General features: G+C 34.2%; 1 long non-coding RNA gene across 1 annotated transcript; it reads left to right on the forward strand.

Moving 5' to 3' along the window:
• Positions 1 to 721: 721 nt before the first annotated feature.
• LOC134256015 (uncharacterized) lies at positions 722 to 1,758 on the forward strand. The gene is made up of 3 exons (XR_009989649.1): positions 722 to 839; positions 1,135 to 1,242; positions 1,703 to 1,758. It is a non-coding gene; the product is annotated as an uncharacterized LOC134256015 (long non-coding RNA).
• Positions 1,759 to 8,915: the final 7,157 nt, after the last annotated feature.

Consider the following 8,915-nt stretch of genomic DNA (forward strand, 5'->3'; position numbering starts at 1 on the left):
TATATATATTGAGTTTTGAAAGTTGTGTTTTTGAAGACCTTGGAATTTATTCTGTTATTAATATTATCTCAACTTATTTCTACAGAACGGAATAAAGTACATATAATAATTTTGATACTTTTGTTTATGAAGACCTTTATTCCGTTAAATGTTTATCTCAACTTATTTATAACGGAATAAAGTGCATATATTGATATTTGATAGTTTGTTTATGAAGACGTTTATTCCGTTAAATGTTTATCTCAACTTATTTATAGCGAAACAAAGTGCATATATTGAATTTTGATAGTTTGTTTATGAAGACATTTATTCCGTAATATATTTATGTCAACTTATTTTTAACGGAATAAAGTTCATATATTTAATTTTGATAGTTATGTTTATGAAAACATTTATTCCGTTAATACATTTATCTCAACTTTTTTTTTATAAAGTTCATATATTCATTTTTGATAGTTTTGTTTATGAAGACATTTATTCCGTTATATATTTATGACAGAGAGTGGAAATTAACGGAATAAGCATAAAATCCATAAATATTGTTGTTTAAAGACTTAATTTTTAATTCTAAGCTTGCAAAATTATAATTTTTTTTACGTCAACAACGCCAACAACGTCAAAAGTTATTCGCATCGCGATGCTAATAACAGGATAATGCCCAATTATTTTACGACTGTGTGTTGCATGTAAACTAAGGGGGGTGTTTTTTTCTCAGTGTATTACATAATGGAGACGTGGGGTACCAAAAACAGAAAATATTGACCATGTTGAGCCAGTGAGCTGTCTTGGTCAGCACCCAGGTGTATCCATCAACACGGGCACGTTATATCAAAATGCAGGTGAAGTTTTAAAATACTGTTATAACAATTAAGTATTTATTTAAAATGTTTTTAACCTAACAAATGAGATGCAAAAAAAAGAAGAAACAACAACAATTTGATGTAAAGTTCCTCTCACTCAATTTATTTCTTTTTTTACAGTAGATCTATTTAAAACATCACATTAAATGGTAAAGGAAATTATTATCTTTGAGTGCAATAATGGTGTAACAGTTTTGTTTTTACATATGTTCCCTTTTAATCCTTATATGAATATAAATTGTGTTTGAGATTGAGAATTTTTATGTGATTTTAGATATGCATTCCAGGATGGTGACTGAAGCTCATCTTTGTAAACACCTATATGCCTAGAATGGACTCCAAAACAGATTATTAAAGTTTAACCAGTATAATCTTGAATATGGTAATACTTTTAAAAAGGAATAAAATTTTCTTATCATATTGCTTTTAGACTTGCAAATACTACATGTAACTTGAAGCTTTTCATGTAAAATTTGAAATGCAATCGAGTTTGACGAATTTCACACTACTAAAAGTTATCTCCCTTGTCGGCATAACTCACATTTTTCCCACTTTGTCTTTTGTAAGTTACCTGTTATTATTTTCAATCTTCAAACGTTATTGAACAATTTAGATCTGTACCTGTATTGCCAAAGTTTGGGGCAACATGAAAATCTTAATGAACAATATTCATTTCAGATTTTTTTTAAGATACTTACCAACCAATAAATTTGGTAAGGTTACAGAGGGAAAACAGGGCCTTACGCTGGATTGACCCTGCAAAGGGGAATAACTTTTGAAAAATTTAATGTAATAGTCGTTTATTTTTTTTTTTTACATATGTTTTTTTTTTTAACCTCAAGGACAAAAAGTATACACTTGGAACACAAACAAAAACAGATGAGTCCATGCCAAGCTATGCAGAAGGTAAGTTCAATTTTTCATTTTGTAACTCTTCTGGTTTTATCTAGATCGAACCTTACATATAATCAAGTCAGCTTCAGTATAAGGATACGGAAATAACGAACAGTATTCAATCTCAACGTCCATTAAACAAATATACAAAATAAGAGCAGAGCAAACACGGACCTCCGAAACATCAGAGGTGGGATCAGGTGCCATGGAGGAGTGAGCATCCCCTGCTGACCGGTCACACCCGCCGTGTGCTCATTGTATATAATAGAATGATTAATAATGGAGATAACGAACAGTATTCAATCTCAAAGTCCGTAAAACTATACAAAATAAGAGCAGAGCAAACACAGACCCCTGAAACATCAGAGGTGGGATCAGGTGCCATAATAAAACACCTATTTACTTACTATTCAGAAAATAGCTTGTTTATCATCTCCCTCAACAGCAAACTATTTCCCTCGTCTGCATCTTGGGGAATAGTTGTTGTCTTGGGGGATGAAAAACTAGCTATTGTCCTCATAGCCAGTATATAGGTGTACATGTACACTGTTTTAGCTCTTCTGTGCCAATTGCTCAAAGAGCTAATGCTACGGCCATTTGTGCGGTGTGAATAAACTTTTTTAGCTTACCTAAGCCAAAGGCTCAAGTGAGCTTTTCTGATCAAAATTTGTGCGTTGTCGTCGTTGGCGTTGTCATTGTTGTAAACTTTTCACATTTTCATCTTCTTTTCAAGAACCACTGGGCCAATTTCAACCAAACTTAATTGCTACAAAGTATCCTTGGGTATAGGGAATTCAAATTTGTTCAAATGAAGGGCTGGGCCCTTTTCGAAGGGGAGATAATTATGAATTAGAAAAAAATTAATGGCATTTTTAAAAAATCTTCTTCTCAAGAACCACTAGGCCAGGGAAGATGAAACTCATGTGGAATCATCCTCAGGTAGTGTAGATTTAAGTTTGTTCAAGTCATGACCCCCGGAGGTAGGGTGGGGCTAAAATGGCCAATCAAAGTTTTACATAGGAATTATATCTAGGGAAACCTTTTAAAATCTTGTTTTCTAGTACTTTAAAGCCATGCTTAGTATATTAATAGGGAATCATCCTCAGGTGGTGTAGATTCAAGTTTGTTCAAATCATGACCCCCTGGGGGGGGGTGTTAAAATTCAAGCCCCCCCCCCCCCAGCAAACTTTCAGTTCTGATCTGATGTGTGATTTTTCCTAGCAAATTGCTCAGGTGAGCGATGTGGCCCCTAGGCCTCTTGTTAGAATGTGGGTCATAACTCAAGATCCCCTTGGACAATCATTGTCAAATTTTCACAGGGCATCCTTGGCCCAAGGGCTACCATTTATACTAAAATTAGGGTTTGGACCTTATACAAGGGGAGATAATCAGGAAGATAAAACCAAAAGAAGTCTATATTGGCCTAGAATTGTTAAACTTTGTCAGTTGAGGTATCTTTGGAGAATGTCGACCAAAAAGTAGGTCACCATGATCTACTTATGGTATTTTATAGCTCTATTGAAATATCTGGGTATTCATAGTGACAATACTTTTGTATTGATACACCAAATTAACCTTTTGAATTGAACTTGGAGTATGATTCACTTTTAAGAAAGTTTCATAACTTGAATCTTGGCCTTAACTTTTGAACAGTTGTTGCAAGGGCTTTCATACTTCACTTGTATATTTATTGTGACAAAACGTTTCAATGGGTATAAATTAAAATATTTGACCTTTTACTTTTAGTTTTACCCACTGTTAAAAAACTAACTTTGATCATAACTTTTGAGCTGATAGTAGTAGGGCTTTCATATTTCACATATTTACTCTTTGTGACAAGTCCGTCCTTGGATGTCAACAATTTTGACCTTTGACCTTGACTTTGGAGTTTGACTTGCACTTGGGAAACTTGAACCATAAGCTGGCATATGGGGTATCAGTATGTAGAGTTTTTTCCCAGTTCACCCCAAGATCAATGCTATGTAATGAATTTTAGATAAGAAAACTACAAGGTAGATATTTGAGGATATAGTGAAAAAAATAGTTTAAAAGATCATAGTTATGAATACTAAAAAAATAATTATTTAGTATTTATATTTAAGTTCTACAGAAAATCAACCAAGATTAATATGTGGATAATAATAATGTTCAGGGGAAAAAATAGGTTTTCTCTTATTCCATGCATTTAATAATTTCTTTTTCTTTACAGGTAAAAGAGAACTGGAGAAGAATGAATTGATGTTAACATACTCAACATTAAATTTGGCTTAAATCTAAATATGTCTTTTGTTGTGATTGCTTCAATAGAATAAGGATCAGGAAATTCAAAGTGAAGGATAACCAGAAAGTGGATCATTCAACGATGAAAAGAAAATAAGCCTTTGAGAGAAATTATGTCAAATGCATGAATTGAATATTTAAATTGCACGTAATTTTTGTTTCACCAACGTTTACAATATGTGAAAAAATGTTCAAAACGTGTTTAACCATGGTTTGACACATTTTTGTATGGTATTTATACATTAACAATATGAGCAGTGCAAATAATAAACCCATTAAACGTTATGAGAAACAGATGTTACACACATGTTAAACGTACGTTATTCATATGTGAAACGTATGAGTAACGTACGTGTGCAATATACGTGTAACGTATGGTGGGCAAAACGTACGTTTAACATGCGTGACACGCATGATATTCACACGTGTGAAAACATACGTATAACGTACGTGGTATCTTTTTCATGGAAAACGTACGTGAAGTCACGTACGTGTCACATACGTTTAACATACGTGAAACGTACGTGGCACAATTAGCTGTGTACTCCACCTGGCCCTAGTGATGTGGAGTATATGAAGCATAACAGGGGCAGGGAACCAGGTTATTGTGCACCCGACTTGAGCCGAGGGTAAATAAAACATGACGTCACAATACATACTTTCTCCATGATTAAAACCAAAAACACATGACGTCATGATGCATTGTAGTACCGTCCCGTCATGTGTTTTCGTGGTACATACGTTTTCGTGGTATTTTTTATTCTTAGGAATAATCCCACAATGCAAGATCGGAATGACGTCATATTTGCCATATAAATAAAGGGGAACCCTTTGCATGTTTTATGACCAAATGTTAAACCTTTTTGCCTTTTCCAAAATAGAATATATCGAGTGAGTTATGCATAGTTCGCAAATTTGACAATTTGCGTAATATACTCTTATTCGTCGTGTTTAGAACTAGAAAATCAGACCCATGATTCGAGGGTACATAGTAATCTTATCATTAGATTGAGACACAGTTGATCAGACTCTGAGGTTTCCAAAAAAAAAATTATGGGTAGTACATAGGAAATAAACTCGTTATCCAGGTTCAGTCAAGGGTGTACAGTGATTTACCCAGGGTTGTAACATTCCAATAACCTTTCGGTATCAGGGTGTATGGAATAAATTTCCGGGGATAAATACCCCTGCACCCTTGTTTGGACTTGATAACTAATAATGATCACAAAAATAACCTACAAACAAGATAAATCTGAGAACAGGCTGTAACACTGAGACCCTCGGAACCAGGTACTTAGGAGGGGTAAGCATCCCCTGTTGACCAGTCAAAATCACCGTCATTATCCCTAGGTCTTTATCAAGTAGATGAGACATATCATTACAACCCAATGATTAGGTTATATGATAACCATATAATTTACAAAACTCTGACTAAAGCTGAACACGAATCGTGAATAGGCAAAAGCCATTATTGTAAGTTTCTTTGGCATCTTACTTTCCTGCTTTATTGTTTTTTTTCACTACGGAAAACTGTATAGCATGCACCCATCTGCACCTGTTGCTACTTGCTACTTAACAGTAACTCAGTCAGCCACTTTATATAGGGATCCTCAGATATAGCCAAAGTCAAATCGAATATGGCGGACACATTACTTAACCATTGTGTTCAGCTTTAAAGATGTTATTCCCCTGCAATAGAGTTGGAGGATATAATTATGCAATTGTTTGGTGGTTTTCAGCTCTATTGGTCAGATACCAGAAGAGCTTATGCGATAGTAATGCGTCCGGCGTCCATCTAGCTGTCTGTTTGTCTAGCTGTCTGCAAAAACTTTAACCTTGCCCATAACTTTTGATTTAGTGGAGCTATGACTTTCATATTTCACATGTATATTCCTTGTGACAAGACCTTTCTTTGGGTACCACCAATTTTGACCTTGGACTTTGACCAACTTTTTACACAAATATTGCAAACGCTTACTTTGGCCATATCTTAAGAACAGTATATACCAGGACATTTTTACTTGACATGTATATTTTTTGTAAAAGGATCTTTCTTTTGATACCAGCAACTTTCACCTTTTGACCTTGGAGATTTCCGTACATATGAAATAATTTTGACCTTGATCATAACTTTAGAACAGTAAGGACTAGTTTTTTCATACTTCGCAAATGTAATCCTTAACATTAAAAATAAATTAACTGCTGCATACTAACGATGAGTTTGTGATCTGTTTTATATCTTAAAATGTAATCCTTGTGAGAAAACCTTTCGTTGGATACCACGAACTTTGACCCTTTGACCTTGGAGTTTGACCTACTTTTAAAAAGCAAATCTTGATCATAGTTTTTAACGGTACTTGGACACAGATTTGGGGGTATTTTTTCTGTATAATATTACAACTTATATATTTAAATAGCATTTCACACCAAAATTAATAAAAAAAATCTTATTTCATCTAAAAGTTATTAAAACTTTAAATTAATTTTTGGCGGGTTTGATTGACACATCCTTGTACATTCACAAATTTTAAGTTTACTCTTAATACTTAAGGAAAGTGGCAATTTTGTTGTGTATAAATGAAAAATATTAATACTATAATCCAGAAAAATCAGAATAAACATGTTCGAAAGCAAAACAAACACACAATATATTCTCAGTCCGTGCAGTTGTGGTAAGCAGACTTTGAAGAATTGAACGCATCCGGTGAATCGTAAACAATCAACAATAACAGAGCTCCTGCCCTGTTTACAAACACTGTGTACATAACACGAGTGTGATCGATTTGCAAACAAGACTAAGTTCGGAATGACGGTACTTGTGAAGGAATTTTGCTTTGCAACATTTCTACTCTGAAAAAAAAATTTCTGGATGAAAGTTTAAATATTTCTCATTAATACACAAAAAGATTTTGGAGAGGACTTATATAGGCCATGCCTGATGTCCAATCCAATTATGTAATCTTACTTTACATAATAAAATATTGATTAAATTTAAAAAAAAAATTAAAAAGATTGCCACTTTTCCTAAGGTTTAAGAATAAAGTTAAAATTTGTGATCACTTTTTAGCTCAACTGAGCCGAAGGCTCAAGTGAGCTTTTCTGATCACATTTTGTCTGTAGTCCGTCTGTCCGTCCATCTGTCTGTCTAAACTTTTCACATTTTCGACTTCTCAAGAACCGCTGGGCCAATTTCAACCAAACTTGCCACAAAGCCGGCATCATTGGGTAAAGGGGATTCAAGTTTGTTCAAATGAAGGGACACGCCCTCATTCTAGGGGAGATAATTTGGAATTAATAAAAATTTGGTGGCATGTTTTATAAATCTTCTTCTCAAGAACCACTGAGTCAGGAAAGATCAGGAAAAATGAAACTTATAGGGAAGCATCCTCAGATAGAGTAGATTCAAGTTTCTTCAAATCATGACCTCCGGGAGTAGTGCGGGACCACAATGGCCGATTAAAGTTTGACCTAGAAATATATAGGAAAATTCTTTTAAAATCTTACTCACAAGAATAGTAAAGCCATAATTGATCATATTTATATGGAAGTATCCTCAGGTAGTGTAGATTCAAGTTTCTTCAAATCATGACCTCCAGGGGTAGGGTGGGGCCAAATGTCCGATCAAAGTTTTACATAGAAATATATAGGAAAATTCTTTAAAAATCTTGTAAAGGGAAGCCATGATTGGTCATGGGACTACTTTGTGATTTAAACTTTTCAATGATAAACCAATTTCTACTTTTTCCTTCCACAGTGCTCAGGTGAGCGATGTGGCCCATGGGCTTCTTTTTCTCTCGAGTTTTGACACATATTTGTTTGGGTTTCGGTATTGTATTTTCTCTGTCAGTATAGTAATCGATACTTCAAATATCAAAAAAAAAATTCGTGTTACATGTTATTTTGCATTTTTTTTTATATAGTTATATAAAATTAATAAATCATTTTAATCTAATCACTTTACTTCAAAGTATTTAAAGACCCCGATTCTTAGGTCACACGAGTAAACTCAGATGACCTATTGCTATCCGTTTTCGTCCGTCATTCGTCGTGCGTTAACATTTGAACATTTTTAGCTTCTTCTCTGAATCCACTGAACCTATCGCATCTATATATGGGTGAAGGGGAATAAAAATTGTGAATTTCATGGTCCCGGCCCTCCCCCCTCTGGAGCCTGGATGCCCAATACTTCTGGACATCAAGCAGTCAAACTGGTGGTATGATTGTAATTAGTATCGACTCCTCTACCAAAATTGTGAAATTCATGGCCCCAGGGTCAGGGGTTTTAGTGCTAGGATGGGGCTACATGTATATAGATTATATAGTGAAAATGCATTATTTCTTTGAATTTCTTCTTTTCTGCCTCTGTGCATTAAATAAACTAATCTAGTGCATAGTTACGTTAAAAATGACAAACTCTTCCAAAATTGTGAATTTCATGGTCCCAGGGTCAGGGGTGCTGGGTCGGGGCTTTATATTAGTTGGTGGTAGCTTTTATGGCAATATTAATAGGAAAATTTAAAGTACATATATATTAAATAAAAATAAATGCAGTTTTCGTACTTTGAACCATTAAAATAATGAGGGTGGACTTTGAACCATTAAATGATGAGGGTGGACTTTGAACCATTAAATGATGAGGGTGGAAACACGTACCAAATGTTTTTTATTATATAAATATAGCCCTTTGATGAGGTCAATCCATAGATATATCGACTTCACAGAAAAGCATATCGACCAAGCACGAAGTGCGAGGTCGATATGCTTTTCTGTGAAGTCGATATATCTATGGATTGACCGAATTAAAGGGCTACATTTGTTATATTATTTTTTACATAGATTGACAAAACAAATTATGAAAATAATTGGAAAAGTTTTCTCACT

The sequence above is a fragment of the Saccostrea cucullata genome, unplaced genomic scaffold (assembly GCF_032062105.1).
Source record: "Saccostrea cucullata isolate Sc308-1 unplaced genomic scaffold, CSIRO_AGI_Scuc_v1 ctg16432, whole genome shotgun sequence".
Taxonomy (NCBI): Eukaryota; Metazoa; Mollusca; class Bivalvia; order Ostreida; family Ostreidae; genus Saccostrea; species Saccostrea cuccullata.